This window comes from Ranitomeya imitator, chromosome 3 (genome assembly GCF_032444005.1).
Source record: "Ranitomeya imitator isolate aRanImi1 chromosome 3, aRanImi1.pri, whole genome shotgun sequence".
NCBI lineage: Eukaryota > Metazoa > Chordata > Amphibia > Anura > Dendrobatidae > Ranitomeya > Ranitomeya imitator.
This window is the reverse complement of record NC_091284.1, coordinates 824,341,198-824,362,708: the sequence shown is the minus strand read 5'-3', so window position 1 is coordinate 824,362,708 and position 21,511 is coordinate 824,341,198. Positions and strand designations below refer to the sequence as shown.

The 21,511-nt window shown below is 46.4% G+C and overlaps 1 protein-coding gene across 3 annotated transcripts in view; it reads left to right on the top strand.

Moving 5' to 3' along the window:
• LOC138671321 (glycerophosphodiester phosphodiesterase domain-containing protein 5-like) overlaps nt 1–21,511 on the top strand; it is a 223,757-nt gene that overhangs the window by 163,451 nt on the left and 38,795 nt on the right. The window lies entirely within an intron of this gene.

Sequence of the window (21,511 nt, the reverse complement as noted above, 5' to 3'; positions counted from 1 at the left end):
AATTTTTCTGCGTGTGCAAGTTTTGCGTGTGGCGAGTTTTCCATGAGGTGAGTTTTGCACTTGTGGCGAGTTTTGCGTGAGCCTAGTTTTTGCATGTGGCGAGTTTTGCGCGTGGCGAGTTTTGAGCGGCGACTTTTGTGTTTCGACTTTTATGTGGCGAGGTTGGTGTATGTGTGGTGAAATGTGTGCTGAGGGTGATATGTGTTCAAGCACATTTTGTGTGTGTGTTCATATTCCTATGTGTGGTGAGTATCCCATGTCGGGGCCCCACCTTAGCAACTGTACGGTATATACTCTTTGGCGCCATTGCTCTCATTCTTCAAGTCCCCCTTGTTCACATCTGGCAGCTGTCAATTTGCCTCCAACACTTTTCCTTTCACTTTTCCCCATTATGTAGATAAAGTCAAAATTGTTTGGTGAATTGGAAAGCGCGGGTTTAAAATTTCACCTCACAATATAGCCTATGACGCTCTCGGGGTCCAGACGTGTGGCTGTAGCTGCGACGCCTCCAACACTTTTCCTTTCACTTTTTCCCCATTATGTAGATAGGGGCAAAATTGTTTGGTGAATTGGAACGCGCGGGGTTAAAATTTCGCCTCACAATATAGCCTATGACGCTCTCGGGGTCCAGACGTGTGACTGTGCAAAATTTTGTGGCTGTAGCTGCGATGGTACAGATGCCAATCCCGGACATACATACACACACACACACACACACACACACATTCAGCTTTATATATTAGATGATTGATAAATCTTCAACATTTTACTTGTTTACTAGTTAACCCCTTTCTGACATTAGATGTACTATCCCGTCGAGGTGGGGTGGGCCCCTATGACCACCGACGGGATAGTACGTCATATGCGATCGGCAGCGCTCAGCTGACATCCGGCACTATCTGCCAGGAGCGGTCACGGACCGCCCCCGGCACATTAACCCCTGGCACACCGCGATCAAAGATGATCACGATGTGCCGGCGGTATAGGGAAGCTTCCCGCAGGGAGGGGGCTCCCTGCGGGCTTCCCTGAGCCCCCCGCAGCAACGCGATGTGATCGCGTTGCTGCGAGGGTCTTACCTCCCTCCCTGCCTGCTCCAGCCCCGGATCCAAGATGGCCGCGGATCCAGGTCCTGCAGGGAGGGAGGTGGCTTCACAGAGCCTGCTCAGAGCAGGCACTGTGAAGCCTGCATGTTGTGAATTCTGTGGTCAAGCTCCCTCCTGTGGTCATGAGTGGTACTTTGGCTGGTTCTGTCTATGAGCTTCCTCTGGTGGATGTGAGTGGGGCTGCGGCTTCTGAGTTCCCTTCCTCAGGTGACCAGGTTAAGTCGTTAGGTGCTGCTCTATTTAACTCCACCTAGTTCTTTGTTCCTGGCCTCCAGTCAATGCTTGCTGGAAGCTCTGAGACGCAGAGGGAGCACCTCCGTACCGTTAGTCGGTGCGGAGGGTCTTTTTGCCCCTCTGCGTGGTTGTTTGTAGGTTTTTGTGCTGACCGCAAAGCTATCTTTACTATCCTCGGTCTATTCAGTAAGTCGGGCCTCACTTTGCTAAAATCTCTTTCATCTCTGTGTTTGTATTTTCATCTTAACTCACAGTCATTATATGCGGGGGGCTGCCTTTTCCTTTGGGGAATTTCTCTGAGGCAAGGTAGGCTTATTTTTCTATCTTCAGGGCTAGCTAGTTTCTCAGGCTGTGCCGAGTTGCATAGGGAGCATTAGGCGCAATCCACGGCTACCTCTAGTGTGGTATGATAGGATTAGGGATTGCGGTCAGCAGAGTTCCCACGTCTCAGAGCTCGTCCTATGTTAGTAACTATCAGGTCACTTTGTGTGCTCTTAACCACTAGGTCCATTGTGGTTCTGAATCACCTGTTCATAACAGTACTGGAGGCCCAAAGTACTAATGCTTCTCAATAGAGGGAAAAGAGAAGTTCTGAGACCATTTTTTTTTCTCTATACTGTGTTTTGTCTTTCTTTTCCCCTAGACATTTGGGTGGTTCAGGACACAGGTGTAGTGATGGACATTAAAGATCTGTCTTCTTGTGTGGATCATCTCACTGCAAGAGTACAAAATATTCAAGACTTTGTGGTTGAGAATTCTATGTTAGAGCCAAGAATTCCTATTCCTGATTTGTTTTCTGGAGATAGAGCTAAGTTTCTGAGTTTTAAGAATAATTGTAAACTGTTTCTGGCCTTGAAACCCCGCTCCTCTGGTGACCCAGTTCAACAAGTTAAGATCATTATTTCTTTATTACGTGGCGACCCTCAAGACTGGGCATTTTCCCTTGCGCCAGGAGATCCGGCATTATGTAATATTGATGCGTTTTTTCTGGCGCTCGGATTGCTGTATGAGGAACCTAATTCAGTGGATCAGGCAGAGAAAAATTTGCTGGCTCTGTCTCAGGGTCAGGATGAGGTAGAGATATATTGTCAGAAGTTTAGGAAGTGGTCTGTGCTCACTCAATGGAATGAATGTGCGCTGGCAGCAATTTTCAGAAAAGGTCTCTCTGAAGCCCTTAAGGATGTCATGGGATTTCCTATGCCTGCTGGTCTGAATGAGTCTATGTCTTTGGCCATTCAGATCGGTCGACGCTTGCGTGAGCGTAAAACTGTGCACCATTTGGCGGTATTATCTGAGCATGGACCTGAGCCTATGCAGTGCGATAGGACTTTGACCAGAGCTGAAAGGCAAGAACACAGACGTCAGAATGGGCTGTGTTTTTACTGTGGTGATTCCACTCATGCTATCTCCGATTGTCCTAAGCGCACTAAGCGGTTCGCTAGGTCTGCCACCATTGGTACGGTACAGTCAAAATTTCTTTTGTCCGTTACTTTGATCTGCTCTTTGTCATCCTATTCTGTCATGGCATTTGTGGATTCAGGCGCTGCCCTGAATTTGATGGACTTGGAGTATGCTAGGCGCTGTGGGTTTTTCTTGGAGCCCTTGCAGTATCCTATTCCATTGAGAGGAATTGATGCTACGCCTTTGGCCAAGAATAAGCCTCAGTACTGGACCCAGCTGACCATGTGCATGGCTCCTGCGCATCAGGAGGATATTCGCTTTTTGGTGTTGCATAATCTGCATGATGTGGTCGTGTTGGGGTTGCCATGGCTACAAGTCCATAACCCTTTTTTGTGGCCAAGAAGGATGGTTCGCTGAGACCTTGTATTGATTACCGCCTTCTAAATAAAATCACAGTCAAATTTCAGTACCCCTTGCCGCTGCTGTCTGATTTGTTTGCTCGGATTAAGGGGGCTAGTTGGTTCACCAAGATAGATCTTCGTGGTGCGTATAATCTTGTGCGTATTAAACAGGGCGATGAATGGAAAACAGCATTTAATACGCCCGAGGGCCATTTTGAGTACCTGGTTTTGCCATTCGGGCTTTCTAATGCTCCATCAGTGTTTCAGTCCTTTATGCATGACATCTTCCGAGAGTACCTGGATAAATTCCTGATTGTATACTTGGATGATATTTTGGTCTTCTCGTTTGATTGGGAGTCTCACGTGAAGCAGGTCAGAATGGTGTTCCAGGTTCTGCGTGCGAATTCTTTGTTTGTGAAGGGGTCAAAGTGTCTCTTTTGTGTTCAGAAGGTTTCATTTTTGGGGTTCATTTTTTCCCCTTCTACTATCGAGATGGACCCTGTTAAAGTTCAGGCCATTTCTGATTGGACTCAGCCGACATCTCTGAAGAGTCTGCAAAAGTTCCTGGGCTTTGCTAATTTTTATTGTCGCTTCATCAATAATTTTTCTAGTATTGCTAAACCGTTGCCTGAGTTAACCAAGAAGGGTGCTGATGTGGTCAATTGGTCTTCTGCTGCTGTGGAAGCTTTTCAAGAGTTGAAGCGTCGTTTTTCTTCTGCCCCTGTGTTGTGCTAACCAGATGTTTCGCTCCCGTTCCAGGTCGAGGTTGATGCTTCTGAGATTGGAGCAGGGGCTGTTTTGTCGCAGAGAGGTTCTGATTGCTCAGTGATGAAACCATGTGCTTTCTTTTCCAGGAAGTTTTCGCCTGCTGAGCGTAATTATGATGTTGGCAATCGAGAGTTGCTGGCCATGAAGTGGGCATTCGAGGAGTGGCGTCATTGGTTTGAAGGAGCTAAGCATCGCGTGGTGGTCTTGACTGATCACAAGAACTTGACTTATCTCGAGTCTGCCAAACGGTTGAATCCTAGACAGGCTCGTTGGTCGCTGTTTTTCTCCCGTTTTGACTTTGTGGTTTTGTACCTTCCGGGCTCTAAAAATGTGAAGGCAGATGCCCTGTCTAGGAGTTTTGTGCCCGACTCTCCGAGTTTGTCTGAGCCGGCGGGTATTCTTAAAGAGGGGGTAATTTTGTCTGCCATCTCCCCTGATTTGCGGCGGGTGCTGCAAAAATTTCAGGCTAATAGACCTGACCGTTGCCCAGCGGAGAAACTGTTTGTCCCTGATAAATGGACGAGTAGAGTTATCTCTGAGGTTCATTGTTCGGTGTTGGCTGGTCATCCTGGAATCTTTGGTACCAGAGATTTGGTAGCTAGATCCTTTTGGTGGCCGTCTCTGTCGCGGGATGTGCGTTCGTTTGTGCAGTCCTGTGGGATTTGTGCTCGGGCTAAGCCCTGCTGTTCTTGTGCCAGTGGGTTGCTTTTGCCCTTGCCAGTCCCGAAGAGGCCCTGGACACATATCTCTATGGATTTTATTTCGGATCTTCCCGTCTCTCAAAAAATGTCGGTCATTTGGGTTGTTTGTGATCGCTTCTCTAAGATGGTCCATTTGGTACCCTTGTCTAAATTGCCTTCCTCCTCTGATTTGGTGCCATTGTTCTTCCAGCATGTGGTCCGTTTACATGGCATTCCGGAGAACATCGTTTCTGACAGAGGTTCCCAGTTTGTTTCGAGGTTTTGGCGAGCCTTTTGTGCTAGGATGGGCATTGATTTGTCTTTTTCCTCGGCTTTCCATCCTCAGACAAATGGCCAGACCGAACGAACCAATCAGACCTTGGAGACATATCTGAGATGTTTTGTTTCTGCCGATCAGGATGATTGGGTGTCCTTTTTGCCTTTGGCTGAGTTCGCCCTTAATAATCGGGCCAGCTCGGCTACTTTGGTTTCGCCGTTTTTCTGCAATTCTGGTTTCCATCCTCGTTTCTCTTCAGGGCAGGTTGAGTCTTCTGACTGTCCTGGTGTGGATACTGTGGTGGATAGGTTGCAGCAGATTTGGACTCATGTGGTGGACAATTTGACATTGTCTCAGGAGAAGGCTCAACGTTTCGCTAACCGCAGGCGCTGTGTGGGTCCCCGACTTCGTGTTGGGGATTTGGTTTGGTTGTCATCTCGTTATATTCCTATGAAAATTTCCTCTCCTAAGTTTAAGCCTCGTTTCATTGATCCATATAGGATTTCTGAGGTTCTTAATCCTGTGTCTTTTCGTTTGACCCTTCCAGCTTCTTTTTCCATCCATAACGTATTCCATAGGTCATTGTTGCGGAGAAACGTGGTACCTGTGGTTCCATCCGTTGATCCTCCTGCCCCGGTTTTGGTTGAGGGGGAGTTGGAGTATATAGTGGAGAAGATTTTGGATTCTCGTATTTCGAGACGGAAACTCCAGTATCTGGTTAAGTGGAAGGGTTATGGTCAGGAAGATAATTCCTGGGTCTTTGCCTCTGATGTTCATGCTGCCGATCTGGTTCGTGCCTTTCATTTGGCTCATCCTGGTCGGCCTGGGGGCTCTGGTGAGGGTTCGGTGACCCCTCCTCAAGGGGGGGGGGGGTACTGTTGTGAATTCTGTGGTCAAGCTCCCTCCTGTGGTCATGAGTGGTACTTCGGCTGGTTCTGTCTATGAGCTTCCTTTGGTGGATGAGAGTGGTACTGCGGCTTCTGAGTTTCCTTCCTCAGGTGACGAGGTTAAGTCGTTAGGTGCTGCTCTATTTAACTCCACCTAGTTCTTTGTTCCTGGCCTCCAGTGTTGTGAATTCTGTGGCTGAGTTCACTTCTGTGGTCACAAGTGGTATTGCAGTCTCTGGGCTTCCTCCCTCAGGTGTTTTGGTGAGCTCGTTGGCTGCCTTGCTATTTAGCTCCACCTGAGTCTGTCTTCCTTGCTCCTTGTCAATGTTCCAGTGTTGGATCTGAGCTACTGCATCTTTCCTTGGGCCTGCTGCTCTGCTAGATAAGTGCTTCTAGTTTGTTTTCTGTTTTTTCTGTCCAGCTTGCTATTAACTTTTGCTGGAAGCTCTGAGAAGCAAAGGGGTGCACCGCCGTGCTGTTAGTTCGGCACGGTGGGTCTTTTTGCCCCTTTGCGTGGTTTTCGTTTTAGGGTTTTTTGTAGACTGCATAGTTCTCTTTGCTATCCTCGCTCTGTCTAGAATATCGGGCCTCACTTTGCTGGATCTATTTCATTCCTACGTTTGTCTTTTCATCTTGCTAACAGTCATTATATGTGGGGGGCTGCCTATTCCTTTGGGGTATTTCTCTGAGGTAAGTCAGGCTTGTATTTCTATCTTCAGGCTAGTCAGCTCCTCAGGCAGTGCCGAGTTGCATAGGTAGTTATAGGCGCAATCCACTGCTGCTTATAGTTGTGTGAGGATAGATCAGGTACTGCAGTCTACAGAGATTCCACGTCTCAGAGCTCGTCCTATTGTTTTTGGTTATTGCCAGATCTCTGTATGTGCGCTGATTACTGCACGCTGTGTTGCCTGATTGCCAGCCATAACAGTACAAGGAGCCACACCAATGATTCCCAATAGAGGGAAAAAAGAAATCCTGACATCATTTTTTTTTCTTAGCTCTGTCTTCAGTCTTTTTTTTCCCCTAGACATTAGAGTGCTTCAGGACACAGCTGTGGACATGGATATTCAGGCTCTGTGCTCCTCAATGGATAATCTCGTTGTAAATGTACAAAAGATTCAAGATACTATTGATCAGAAATCGATGCTAGAACCAAGAATTCCGATTCCTGATTTGTTTTTTGGTGACAGAACTAAGTTCCTGAGCTTCAGAAATAATTGTAAGCTATTTTTGGCCTTGAAACCTCATTCTTCTGGTAATCCTATTCAACAGGTTTTGATTATTATTTCTTTTTTGCGCGGCGACCCACAGGACTGGGCGTTTTCTCTTGCACCAGGAGATTCTGCATTGAGTAATGTTGATGCATTTTTCCAGGCGCTGGGATTGCTTTACGATGAGCCTAATTCAGTGGATCAGGCTGAGAAAAATCTGCTGGCTTTATGCCAGGGTCAGGATGATGTAGAAGTATATTGTCAGAAATTTAGAAAGTGGTCAGTACTCACTCTGTGGAATGAATCTGCACTAGCGGCTTTGTTCAGAAAGGGTCTCTCTGAAGCTCTTAAGGATGTAATGGTGGGATTTCCTATGCCTGCTGGTTTGAATGAGTCTATGTCCTTGGCCATTCAGATCGGTCGTCGCTTGCGCGAGCGTAAATCTGTGCACCATCTGGCGGTATTGTCTGAGAGTAAACCTGAGCCTATGCAGTGCGACAGGACTATGACTAAAGTAGAACGGCAAGAACACAGACGTCTGAACAGACTGTGTTTCTATTGTGGTGATTCTACTCATGCTATTTCTAATTGTCCTAAACGCACTAGGCGGTTCGATAGCTCTGCCGTTATTGGTACTGTACAGTCCAAATTCCTTTTGTCCATTACCTTAATGTGCTCTTTGTCATCGTATTCTGTCATGGCATTTGTGGATTCAGGCGCTGCCCTGAATCTGATGGATTTGGATTATGCTAAACGTTGTGGATTTTTCTTGGAGCCTTTGCGGTGTCCTATTCCGTTGAGAGGAATTGATGCTACACCTTTGGCCAAGAATAAGCCTCAGTACTGGGCCCAGCTGACCATGTGCATGGCTCCTGCACATCAGGAAGTTATTCGCTTTCTGGTACTGCATAATTTGCATGATGTGGTCGTGTTGGGGTTGCCATGGCTACAAACCCATAATCCAGTATTGGATTGGAACTCTATGTCGGTAACCAGCTGGGGTTGTCAGGGAGTACATGGTGATGTTCCATTTTTGTCTATTTCGTCATCCATTCCTTCTGACATCCCAGAGTTCTTGTCGGACTTTCAGGATGTATTTGAAGAGTCCAAGTCTGATGCCCTACCTCCGCATAGGAATTGTGATTGTGCTATCGATTTGATTCCTGGTAGTAAATTCCCTAAGGGTCGTTTATTTAATTTGTCCGTACCTGAACACACCGCTATGCGCAGTTATGTGAAGGAGTCCCTGGAGAAGGGACATATTCGCCCATCTTCGTCACCATTGGGAGCAGGGTTCTTTTTTGTAGCCAAGAAGGATGGTTCGCTAAGACCGTGTATTGATTACCGCCTTCTTAATAAGATCACTGTTAAGTTTCAGTATCCCTTGCCATTGATTTCTGACTTGTTTGCTCGGATTAAGGGGGCTAGTTGGTTCACCAAGATAGATCTTCGTGGTGCGTATAATCTGGTGAGAATCAGGCAGGGAGATGAATGGAAAACGGCATTTAATACGCCCGAGGGTCATTTTGAGTATCTGGTGATGCCGTTCGGACTTGCCAATGCTCCATCTGTTTTTCAGTCTTTTATGCATGACATTTTCCGTGAGTATCTGGATAAATTCTTGATTGTTTACTTGGATGACATTTTGATCTTCTCAGATGATTGGGAGTCTCATGTGAAGCAAGTCAGAATGGTTTTCCAGGTACTGCGTGCTAATTCCTTGTTCGTGAAGGGATCAAAGTGTCTCTTCGGTGTGCAGAAAGTTTCATTTTTGGGGTTCATCTTTTCCCCTTCTACTATCGAGATGGATCCGGTTAAGGTTCAGGCCATCCAGGATTGGACTCAGCCGACATCTCTAAAAAGTCTGCAGAAATTCCTGGGCTTTGCTAATTTTTATCGTCGCTTCATCTGTAATTTTTCTAGCATTGCCAGACCATTGACCGATTTGACCAAGAAGGGTGCTGATTTGGTTAATTGGTCTTCTGCTGCCGTGGAAGCTTTTCAGGAGTTGAAGCGTCGTTTTTGCTGTGCCCCTGTGTTGTGTCAACCTGATGTTTCTCTTCCGTTCCAGGTCGAGGTTGATGCTTCTGAGATTGGTGCAGGGGCGGTTTTGTCACAGAGAGGTTCTGGTTGCTCAGTGTTCAAACCATGTGCTTTCTTTTCCAGGAAATTTTCTGCTGCTGAGCGTAATTATGATGTGGGCAACCGAGAGTTGCTGGCCATGAAGTGGGCATTCGAGGAGTGGCGTCATTGGCTTGAGGGTGCTAAGCATCGCGTGGTGGTTTTGACTGATCATAAGAACCTTACTTATCTTGAGTCTGCCAAGCGCTTGAATCCTAGACAGGCCCGTTGGTCGTTATTTTTTGCTCGTTTTGATTTTGTGATTTCATACCTTCCGGGCTCTAAAAATGTGAAGGCGGATGCTCTGTCTAGGAGTTTTGTTCCCGACTCTCCGGGGCTATCTGAGCCGGCGAGTATCCTCAAGGAAGGAGTCATTGTGTCTGCCTTCTCCCCTGATTTGCGGAGAGTGTTGCAGAAATTTCAGGCTAATAAACCTGATCGTTGTCCGGCCGAGAAACTGTTCGTCCCTGATAGGTGGACTAGTAAAGTTATCTCTGAACTTCATTGTTCGGTGCTGGCCGGTCATCCAGGAATCTTTGGTACCAGGGAGTTGGTTGCTAGATCCTTCTGGTGGCCATCTCTGTCACAGGATGTGCGTGCTTTTGTGCAGTCCTGTGGAATTTGTGCTAGGGCTAAGCCCTGCTGTTCACGTGCCAGTGGGTTGCTTTTGCCCTTGCCGGTCCCGAAGAGGCCTTGGACACATATTTCGATGGATTTCATTTCTGACCTTCCCGTTTCTCAAAAAATGTCGGTCATTTGGGTGGTCTGTGATCGCTTTTCTAAAATGGTCCATCTGGTGCCCTTGGCTAAATTGCCTTCCTCCTCTGTTTTGGTGCCTTTGTTCTTCCAGCATGTGGTTCGTTTACATGGCATTCCTGAGAATATTGTTTCTGACAGAGGTTCCCAGTTTGTCTCGAGGTTCTGGCGAGCCTTTTGTGGTAGGATGGGCATTGACCTATCTTTCTCCTCGGCCTTCCATCCTCAGACTAATGGCCAGACCGAACGAACCAATCAGACCTTGGAAACATATCTGAGATGTTTTGTTTCCGCTGACCAGGATGATTGGGTGTCATTTTTGCCGTTGGCTGAGTTCGCCCTTAATAATCGGGCCAGCTCGGCTACCTTGGTCTCTCCATTTTTCTGCAATTCTGGGTTCCATCCTCGTTTCTCTTCAGGACAGGTTGAGTCTTCGGACTGTCCTGGTGTGGATTCTGTGGTGGACAGGTTGCAGCAGATCTGGACTCAGGTGGTGGACAATTTGACCTTGTCCCAGGAGAAGGCTCAGCTTTTCGCTAATCGCAGACGCCGTGTGGGACCCCGACTTCGTGTTGGGGATCTGGTTTGGTTATCTTCTCGTCATATTCCTATGAAGGTTTCCTCTCCTAAATTTAAACCTCGTTTTATTGGTCCGTATAGGATTTCTGAGATTCTCAATCCGGTGTCTTTTCGTCTGACCCTCCCAGACTCCTTTTCCATACATAATGTATTCCATAGGTCGTTGTTGAGGAGATACGTGGCACCTATGGTTCCATCTGTGGAGCCTCCTGCCCCTGTTTTGGTGGAGGGGGAATTGGAGTATATTGTGGAGAAGATTTTGGATTCTCGTGTCTCTAGACGGAAACTCCAGTATCTGGTCAAATGGAAGGGTTATGCTCAGGAAGATAATTCCTGGGTTTTTGCCTCTGATATCCATGCCCCAGATCTTGTTCGTGCCTTTCATGTGGCTCATCCTGGTCGGCCTGGGGGTTCTGGTGAGGGTTCGGTGACCCCTCCTCAAGGGGGGGGTACTGTTGTGAATTTTGTGGCTGAGTTCACTTCTGTGGTCACAAGTGGTATTGCAGTCTCTGGGCTTCCTCCCTCAGGTGTTTTGGTGAGCTCGTTGGCTGCCTTGCTATTTAGCTCCACCTGAGTCTGTCTTCCTTGCTCCTTGTCAATGTTCCAGTGTTGGATCTGAGCTACTGCATCTTTCCTTGGGCCTGCTGCTCTGCTAGATAAGTGCTTCTAGTTTGTTTTCTGTTTTTTCTGTCCAGCTTGCTATTAACTTTTGCTGGAAGCTCTGCGAAGCAAAGGGGTGCACCGCCGTGCTGTTAGTTCGGCACGGTGGGTCTTTTTGCCCCTTTGCGTGGTTTTCGTTTTAGGGTTTTTTGTAGACTGCATAGTTCTCTTTGCTATCCTCGCTCTGTCTAGAATATCGGGCCTCACTTTGCTGGATCTATTTCATTCCTACGTTTGTCTTTTCATCTTGCTAACAGTCATTATATGTGGGGGGCTGCCTATTCCTTTGGGGTATTTCTCTGAGGTAAGTCAGGCTTGTATTTCTATCTTCAGGCTAGTCAGCTCCTCAGGCAGTGCCGAGTTGCATAGGTAGTTATAGGCGCAATCCACTGCTGCTTATAGTTGTGTGAGGATAGATCAGGTACTGCAGTCTACAGAGATTCCACGTCTCAGAGCTCGTCCTATTGTTTTTGGTTATTGCCAGATCTCTGTATGTGCGCTGATTACTGCACGCTGTGTTGCCTGATTGCCAGCCATAACACTCCAGTCAATGTTCCAGTATTGGTCTTGCTTTCTCATGGATCGTTCTTGTGGCCTGTCTGCCCTGCATAAGCTAAGTTTTGCTTGTGTTACTTTTGTTTGCTATATTTTCTGTCCAGCTTGCTATATTGGTTTTTCTTGCTTGCTGGAAGCTCTGAGACGCAGAGGGAGCACCTCCGTACCGTTAGTCGGTGCGGAGGGTCTTTTTGCCCCTCTGCGTGGTTGTTTGTAGGTTTTTGTGCTGACCGCAAAGCTATCTTTACTATCCTCAGTCTATTCAGTAAGTCGGGCCTCACTTTGCTAAAATCTCTTTCATCTCTGTGTTTGTATTTTCATCTTAACTCACAGTCATTATATGTGGGGGGCTGCCTTTTCCTTTGGGGAATTTCTCTGAGGCAAGGTAGGCTTATTTTTCTATCTTCAGGGCTAGCTAGTTTCTCAGGCTGTGCCGAGTTGCATAGGGAGCGTTAGGCGCAATCCACGGCTACCTCTAGTGTGGTATGATAGGATTAGGGATTGCGGTCAGCAGAGTTCCCACGTCTCAGAGCTCGTCCTATGTTAGTAACTATCAGGAGTGCTGTGCAAACTGTCAGATCACCGATCTGTGATGTCCCCCCCTGGGACAAAATAAAAAAGTAAAAAAAAAAATTTCCAAATGTGTAAAAAAAAATAATAAAAAAAAAATAAATAAATAAATAAATAAAAAAAAAATATTCCTAAATAATGAAAAAAATATATATATATTATTCCCATAAATACATTTCTTCATCTAAATAAACAAAACAATAAAAGTACACATATTTAGTATTGCCGCGTCCGTAACGACCCAACCCATAAAACTGGCCCACTAGTTAACCCCTTCAGTAAACACCGTAAGAAAAAAAAAAAAAACGAGGCAAAAAACGCTTTATTATCATACCGCCGAACAAAAAGTGGAATAACACGCGATCAAAAAGACATATAAATAACCATGGTACCGCTGAAAACGTCATCTTGTCCCGCAAAAAACGAGCCGCCATACAGCATCATCAGCAAAAAAATAAAAAAGTTATAGTCCTGAGAATAAAGCGATGCCAAAATAATTTTTTCTGTAGAATAGTTTTTATTGTATAAAAGCGCCAAAACATAAAAAAAGATATAAATGAGGTATCGCTGTAATCGTACTGAGCCGAAGAAGAAAACTGCTTTATGAATTTTACCAAACGCAGAACGGTATAAAAGCCTCCCCCAAAAGAAATTCATGAATAGCTGTTTTTTGGTCATTCTTCCTCACAAAAATCGGAATAAAAAGCGATCAAAAAATGTCACGTGCACGAAAATGTCATCAATAAAAACGTCAACTCGTCCCGCAAGAAACAAGACCTCACATGACTCTGTGGACCAAAATATGGAAAAATTATAGCTCTCAAAATGTGGTAACGCAAAAAATATTTTTTACAATAAAAAGCGTCTTTGTGTGTGACGGCTGCCGATCATAAAAATCCGCTAAAAAACTCGCTATAAAAGTAAATCAAACCCCCCTTCATCACCCCCTTAGTTAGGGAAAAATAAAAAAAAATGTATTTATTTCCATTTTCCCAGGGCTAGGGTTAGGGTTAGGGCTAGGGTTAGGGCTGGGGCTACAGTTAGGGTTGGGGCTAAAGTTAGGGTTAGGGTTTCGATTACATTTACAGTTGGGAATAGGGTTGGGATTAGGGTTAGGGGTGTGTTTGGATTAGGTTTTCAGTTATAATTGGGGGGTTTCCACTGTTTAGGAACATCAGGGGCTCTCCAAACACGACATGGCGTCCGATCTCAATTCCAGCCAATTCTGCGTTGAAAAAGTAAAACTGTGCTCCTTCCCTTCCGAGCTCTCCCGTGTGCCCAAACAGGGGTTTACCCCAACATATGGGGTATCAGCGTACTCAGGACAAATAGGACAACAACTTTTGGGGTCCAATTTCTTCTCTTACCCGTGGGAAAATAAAACAATGGGGGCAAAAAGATAATTTTTGTGAAAAAATGATTTTTTATTTTTACGGTTCTGCATTATAAACTTCTGTGAAGCACTTGGTCGGTCAAAGTGCTCACCACACCTCTAGATAAGTTCCTTAGGGGGTCTACTTTCCAAAATGGTGTCACTTGTGGGGGGTTTCAATGTTTAGGCACATCAGTGGCTCTCCAAACGCAACATGGTGTCCCATCTCGATTCCAGTCAATTTTGCATTGAAAAGTCAAATGGCGCTCCTTCGCTTCCGAGCTCTGTCATGCGCCCAAACAGTGGTTTACCCCCACATATGGGGTATCGGTGTACTCAGGACAAATTGTACAACAACTTTTGGGGTCAATTTTCTCCTCTTACCCTTGGTAAAATAAAATAAATTGGAGCTGAATTAAATTTTTTGTGAAAAAAAGTTAAATGTTCATTTTTATTTAAAGATTCCAAAAATTCCTGTGAAGCACCAGAAGGGTTAATAAACTTTTTGAATATGGTTTTGAGCACCATGAGGGGTGCAGTTTTTAGAATGGTGTCACACTTGGGTATTTTCTATCATATAGACTGTTATGAAAGGCAATTCAGAATCACAATGGACATGGAGGTCAGAGCACATACAGTGAACTGACAATAACCCAAAATAATAGAACGAGCTCTGAGACGTGGGAACTCTGCAGACCGCAATCCCTAAGCCTATCAAACCACACTAAAGGTAGCCGTGGAGCGCTCCTGACAGAACCTAGGAGCCTCGTCACAGCCTGAGAAACTAGCTAATCCTGAAGATAGAAAAATAAGCCTACCTTGCCTCAGAGAAATTCCCCAAAGGAAAAGGCAGCCCCCACATATAATGACTGTGAGTAAGATGAAAACACAAACATAGAGATGAAACAGATTTAGCAAAGTGAGGCCCGACTAGCTGAACAGAACGAGGAAAGGGAAGATAACTTTGCGGTCAGCACAAAAACCTATAAAAAACCACGCAGAGGGGACCAAAAAGACCCTCCGCACCGACTAACAGTACGGAGGTGGTCCCTCTGCGTCTCAGAGCTTCCAGCAGGCGAGAAAAACCAATAAAGCAAGCTGGACAGAAAAATAGCAACAAAATAACATACCGTATATACTCGAGTATAAGCCGACCCGAGTATAAGCCGACCCCCCTAATTTTGCCACAAAAAACTGGGAAAACTTATTGACTCGAGTATAAGCCTAGGGTGGAAATGCAGCATTTACCGGTGAATTTCAAAAATAAAAATAGATCATTATTTCCCCATAGCTGTGCCATATAGTGCTCTGCACCGTTCATATTTCCCCATAGGTGTGAACCATATAGTGCTCTGCACCGTTCATTATGCCCCCTAGCTGTGCCATATACGGTGCTCTGCACCGTTCATTGTGCCCCATAGATGTGCCATATACGGTGCTCTGCACCGTTCACTGTGCCCCATACATAGCTGTGCTGTGCCATATACGGTGCTCTGCACCGTTCACTGTGCCCTATAGCTGTGCTGTGCCATATACGGTGCTCTGCACCGTTCACTGTGCCCCATAGCTGTGCTGTGCCATATACGGTGCTCTGCACCGTTCACTGTGCCCCATAGCTGTGCTGTGCCATATACGGTGCTCTGCACCGTTCACTGTGCCCCATAGCTGTGCTGTGCCATATACGGTGCTCTGCACCGTTCACTGTGCCCCATAGCTGTGCTGTGCCATATACGGTGCTCTGCACCGTTCACTGTGCCCCATAGCTGTGCTGTGCCATATACGGTGCTCTGCACCGTTCACTGTGCCCCATAGCTGTGATGTGCCATATACGGTGCTCTGCACCGTTCATTGTGCCCCCTAGCTGTGCCTTATACGGTGCTCTGCACCGTTCACTGTGCCCCATAGATGTTCCACATAAATTTGTGCCGCCGCTGCCGCAATAAAGAAAAAAAAACACATACTCACCTCCCTTGATTGCAGCTCCCGGCGTCTCGTTCCGGCGCCTCCATCTTCCCGGCGTCTCTGCTCTGACTGATCAGGCAGAGGGCGCCGCGCACACTGTATGCGTCATCGCGCCCTCTGCCTGATCAGTCAGAGAGCAGAGACGCCGGGAAGATGGAGGCGCCGGCCGGGAAGATGGATCGGCGCCCGGCGGCTGGAACGAGGACAGGTGAATATAACATACTCACCTAGTCCTGGCGATCCTCGCGCTGTCCCCTCCTGTCTTCGGTGCCGCAGCTTCTTTCTCTATCAGCGGTCACCGGCACCGCTGATTAGAGAAATGAATAAGCGGCTCCGCCCCTATGGGAGGTGGAGCCGCTTATTCATTTCTGTAATGAGCGGTCCCACGTGACCGCTGAAGAGAGGAAGAAACTGCAGCGCCGAAGCCCGTGGGACGGCAGGGACAGCGCGAGGATCGCTGGGACTAGGTAAGTATACCTCAGCGCCCTCAGCCCCTCACCTGCCGACCCCACCGCTACCGTGACTCGAGTATAAGCCGAGGGGGGCACTTTCAGCCCAAAAATTTGGGCTGAAAATCTCGGCTTATACTCGAGTATATACGGTAAGCAAAACTTAGCTTTGCAGAGCAGCAGGCCACAGGAATGATCCAGGGAAAAAACAAGTCCCACACTGAAACATTGACAGGAAGCATAGATCAAAGCATCAGGTGGAGTTAAGTAGAGAAGAAGCTAATGAGCTCACCAGATCACCTGAGGGAGGAAACTCAGAAGCTGCAGTACCACTTGTGACCACAGGAGTGAACTCTGCCACAGAATTCACAACAATAGACCCCTCAAAATGACTTCAAATGAGATGTAGTCCCTAAAAAAAAATGGTGTTGTAAAAATGAGAAATTGCTGGTCAACTTTTAACCCTTATAACTCCCTAACAAAAAAAAATTTTGGTTCCAAAATTGTGCTGATGTAAAGTAGACATGTGGGAAATGTTACTTATTAAGTATTTTGTGTGACATATCTCTGTGATTTAATTGCATAAAAATTCAAAGTTGGAAAATTGCGAAATTTTCATAATTTTCGCCAAATTTCCGTTTTTTTCACAAATGAACGCAGGTACTATCGAAGAATTTTTACCACTGTCATGAAGTACAATATGTCACGAGAAAACAACGTCAGAATCACTGGGATCCGTTGAAGCGTTCCAGAGTTATAACCTCATAAAGGGACAGTGGTCAGAATTGTAAAAATTGGCCCGGTCATTAACGTGCAAACCACCCTTGGGGGTAAAGGGGTTAAAAAATCCCGTGCTTTTAGGAATTGGAAACATTCCTATGTATAGGTAAAGTGCCTGTCAGGTCTCCGGTCTGAGGGTACCATAGTATAAAGAGGAAGGGGTTCACTTCGGGTATATCTAGTGTTCTAGATTTTCATGTAGTGAATTTTAGTGAAAGATTTGTGCATCCTGTGACTCCTGCTTCCTCCACCTACAGAGAGCCTGTGACTCCTGCTTCCTCCACCTACTCGTAGAGAGAGCTTGAGTACTGCTTCCTCTGCCCACACATAGAGAAAGCCTGTGACTCCTGCTTCCTTCACCTACTCATAGAAAGAGCCTGTGACTCCTGCTTTCCCCATCCACTCTTAGAGAAAGCCTTAGACCTGCTTCATCCACCCATATGTAGAGAATGCCTGTGAGTCCTGCTTCCTCCGCCTACTCATAGAGAAAGCACGTGAGTCCTGCTTCCTCCGCCTACTCATAGAGAAAGCACGTGAGTCCTGCTTCCTCCGCCTACTCATAGAGAAAGCACGTGAGTCCTGCTTTCCCCATTCACTGGTAGAGAAAGCCTGAGGCCTGCTTCATCCTCCCACATGTAGAGAAAGCCTGTGACTCCGGCTTCCTCCGCCTACTCATAGAGAGCCTGAGTCCTGTTTACAATGCCTATTCATATATTTTATTAACATTTTGAAATTCTTTAACAAAGCATTTTTCAGTAGATTGTAATATGCTTCATATCTGAGGAAAATTGGGGAGGGAATAGGAAGGGAGGGGTGAGGAAGAGGTGCTGGGAGAGGAAGAGAAAAATAGGTATGTAAATACCATACCTAGAATAAACCATAATTTTCCAAATATTTCAAAATGTTAATAAAATATTTGGAAAACAATGCCTATTCATAGAGAGAGCCCGTGAGTCCTGCTTACTCTGCCTACTCATAGAGAGAGCCTGTGACTCCTGCTTCCTCCACCAACTCGTACAGAAAGCCTGTGAATCCTGCTTCTTCCACCCACATGTAGAGAGAGCCTGTGACTCCTGCTTCCTTCAACTACTCAAAGAAAGAGCCTGTGAGTCCTGCATTCCTCATCGACTCATAGAGAAAGCCTGAGACCTGCTTTCTCCACCCACATGTAGAGAAAGCCTGAGTGCTTCCCCCACCCACGCCTAGAGAGCCTGCGAGTCCTGCTTCCTCCGCCCACTCATAGAGAGAGCCTGTGAGTCCTGCTTACACAGCCTACTCAGAGAGCCTGTGAGTTCTGCTTCCTCCACCCAGGTAGAGAGCCTATGACTCCTGCTTCCTCTGCCCACTCATAAAGAGCATGTGAGTCCTGCTTCCTCCGCCCACTCATAGAGAGCCTGAGTGTCCTGCTTTCTCTGTCCTATAGTAAATAACTTGATTTCCTGATTTCTGTATACCCCTCCTCACATGTAAAGCGCTATGGAATAAATGGCGCAATAATAATATAATAATAATAATAATAATTTCCTTGGTGATGGGGCGCTGGGTTTTGGACAAGCACATGATGTAGAAATATGTAGCCGATCGTATTCCTGACTTCTTTGACTTATTTCTTCCTTATGTCTGTGAATGTGATCAGCTCCTGCTGTGCGATGATTTGCTGATTGCACATACGTCACTGTGTGCAAAGCATAGAATCCACTTAAAGGGTTAAGAAGCAGAAAGACAGAATGACCTGATAAACATGGATACTGGCGGATTAAACACATTCCCCTGCAATATAAGAGCATCTTTAAGTGTCATTAATCTATTGAGGTTAAGGCAGTGGACTTTACCAGGACAGCCATTGTGACCTTCACATTAATTTAAAGGGCCATTACTCTCAGTTCTCGGAAAAAGAATAGCATGCAGATCTTATCTTGTGTTGATCACACAGGGTTCCATGATAATACTATTTACTATTTTTGCTTTGGATTAAATCTTGTCAGAATTAGTGCTGGGGGGGCTGTTGCATTGGTAACTACACTGCTTAAAAAAATAAAGGGGACACTTAAACAACAGAATATAACGCCCAAGTAAATCAAACTGTCCACTTAGGAAGCAACACTGTTTGACAATCAATTTCACATGCTGTTGTGCGAATGGAATAGAAAACAGATGGAAATTATTGGCAATTATCAAGACACCCTCAATAAAGGAGTGGTTCTGCAGGTGGGGACCACAGACCACATCTCAGTACCAATGCTTTCTGGCTGATGTTTTGGTCACTTTTGAATGTTGGTTGTGTGCTTTCACACTTGTGGTTGCATGAGACGGACTCTACAACCCACACAAGTGGCTCAGGTAGTGCAGCTCATCCGGGATGGCACATCAATGCGAGCTGTGGCAAGGTTTGCTGTGTTGTCAGCATAGTGTCCAGAGGCTGGAGGCGCTACCAGGAGACAGGCAGTACACCAGGAGATGTGGAGGGGGCCGTAGGAGGGCAACAACCCAGCAGCAGGATCACTACCTCAGCCTTTGTGCAAGGAGGAACAGGAGGAGCACTGCCAGAGCCCTGCAAAATGACCTCCAGCAGGCCACAAATGTGCATGTGTCTGCACAAATGGTTAGAAACCGACTCCGTAAGGATGGTCTGAGTGTTCGATGTCCACAGATGGGGGTTGTGCTCACAGCCCAACATTGTGCAGGACGCTTGGCATTTGCCACAGAACACCAGGATTGGCAAATTCGCCACTGGCGCCCTGTGCTCTTCACAGATGAAAGCATGTTCACACTGAGCACATGTGACAGTCTGGAGACGCCGTGGAGAGCGATCTGCTGCCTGCAACATCCTTCAGCATGACCGGTTTGGCAGTGGGTCAGTAATGGTGTGGGGTGACATTTCTTTGGGGGCCGCACAGCCCTCCATGTGCTCGCCAGAGGTAGCCTGACTGCTATTAGGTACCGAGATGAGATCCTCTGACCCCTTGTGAGACCATATGCTGGGGCGGTTGGCCCTGGGTTCCTCCTAATGCAAGATAATGCCAGATCTCATGTGGATGGAGTGTGTCAGCAATTCCTGCAGGATGAAGGCATTGAAGCTATGGACTGGCCCGCCCGTTCCCCAGACCTGAATCCGATTGAACACATCTGGAACATCATGTCTCGCACCATCCACCAACGTCCCGTTGCACCACAGACTGTCCAGGGGTTGGTGGATGTTTTAGTCCAGGTCTGGGAGGACATCCCTCAGGAGGCCTCATCAGGAGCATGTCCAGGCGTTGTAGGGAGATCATACAGGCACGTGGAGGCCACACACACTACTGAGCATCATTTCCTTGTCTTGAGGCATTTCCACTGAAGTGGGGTCAGCCTGCAATTTGATTTTCCAATTTGATTTTCAGTATCATTCCAACTCCAGACCTCCGTGGGATATTAGCTGTGATTTACGTTGATCATTTTTCTGTTTTATTGCTCTCAACACATTCCACTATGTAATGAATAAACATTTACAGCTGGAATATTTCATTAAGTGATATCTAGGATGTGGGACTTTAGTGTTCCCTTTTTGTTTTTGTTTTTTTACACTGCTCAAAAAAAATAAACAAAAAAAAACACAAACAAAACACCTCTGTTTCATGCAACAGTAGTGAAGTTTGGTACTGCATGCTATCAAACCCATTACTGGTTTGTAGTAATATTTCAAACTAGATGGTGGCCCGATTCTAACGCATCGGGTATTCTAGAATATGTTTGTCCACGTAGTATATAGCACAGCCACGTAGTATATTGCCCGGCCACGTAGTATATTGCCCAGTGACGTAGGATATTGCCCAGTCACGTAGTATATTTCCCAGTCACATAGTATATTGCCCAGTGATGTAGTATATTGCCCAGCCACGTGGTATATTGCCCAGCCACGTAGTATGTAGTATATTGCCCAGCCACGCACGCAATATATTGCCCAGCCACGCACGTAGTATATTGCCCAGCCACGTAGTATATTGCCCAGCCACATAGTATATTGCCCAGCCACGTAGTATGTAGTATATAGCACAGCCACGTACGTAGTATATTGCCCAGCCACGTAGTATATTGCCCAGCCATGTGGTATATTGCCCAGCCACGTGGTATGTAGTATATAGCACAGCCACGTACATAGTATATTGCCCAGCCACGTAGTATATTGCCCAGCAACGTAGTATATTGCCCAGCCACGTAGTATATTGCCCAGCCACGTAGTATGTAGTATATAGCACAGCCACGTACGTAGTATATAGCACAGCCACGTACGTAGTATATTGCCCAGCCACGTAGTATGTAGTATATAGCACAGCCACGTACGTAGTATATTGCCCAGCCATATAGTATATTGCACAGTCACATAGTATATTGCCCAGCCATGTAGTATATTGCACAGTCAAGTAATATATTGCCCAGTGATGTAAAATAAAAAAATAAACATACTCACCATCACGCGGCCGCTTCCGGTCCCAGGGTTGGTATGAGCGCAGGACCTGTGATGACATTGAGGGTCACATGACCCTGACGTCATGGCAGGTCCTTCTCGCATAGCATCCTTGGCACCGGAACCTGCCGCTTGCACTGCCGAGGACAGGGCACGACGTCGGTGCGTCGGAGGGTGATACGCGCAGCATCAATAGTAAAAAGTCGGGGGACACACAGGGTTAATAGCAGCGGTAACGGAGTGCGTTACACCGCGGTCCGGTAACGCTGGCATTAACCCTGTGTGAGGGCTGACTGGAGGG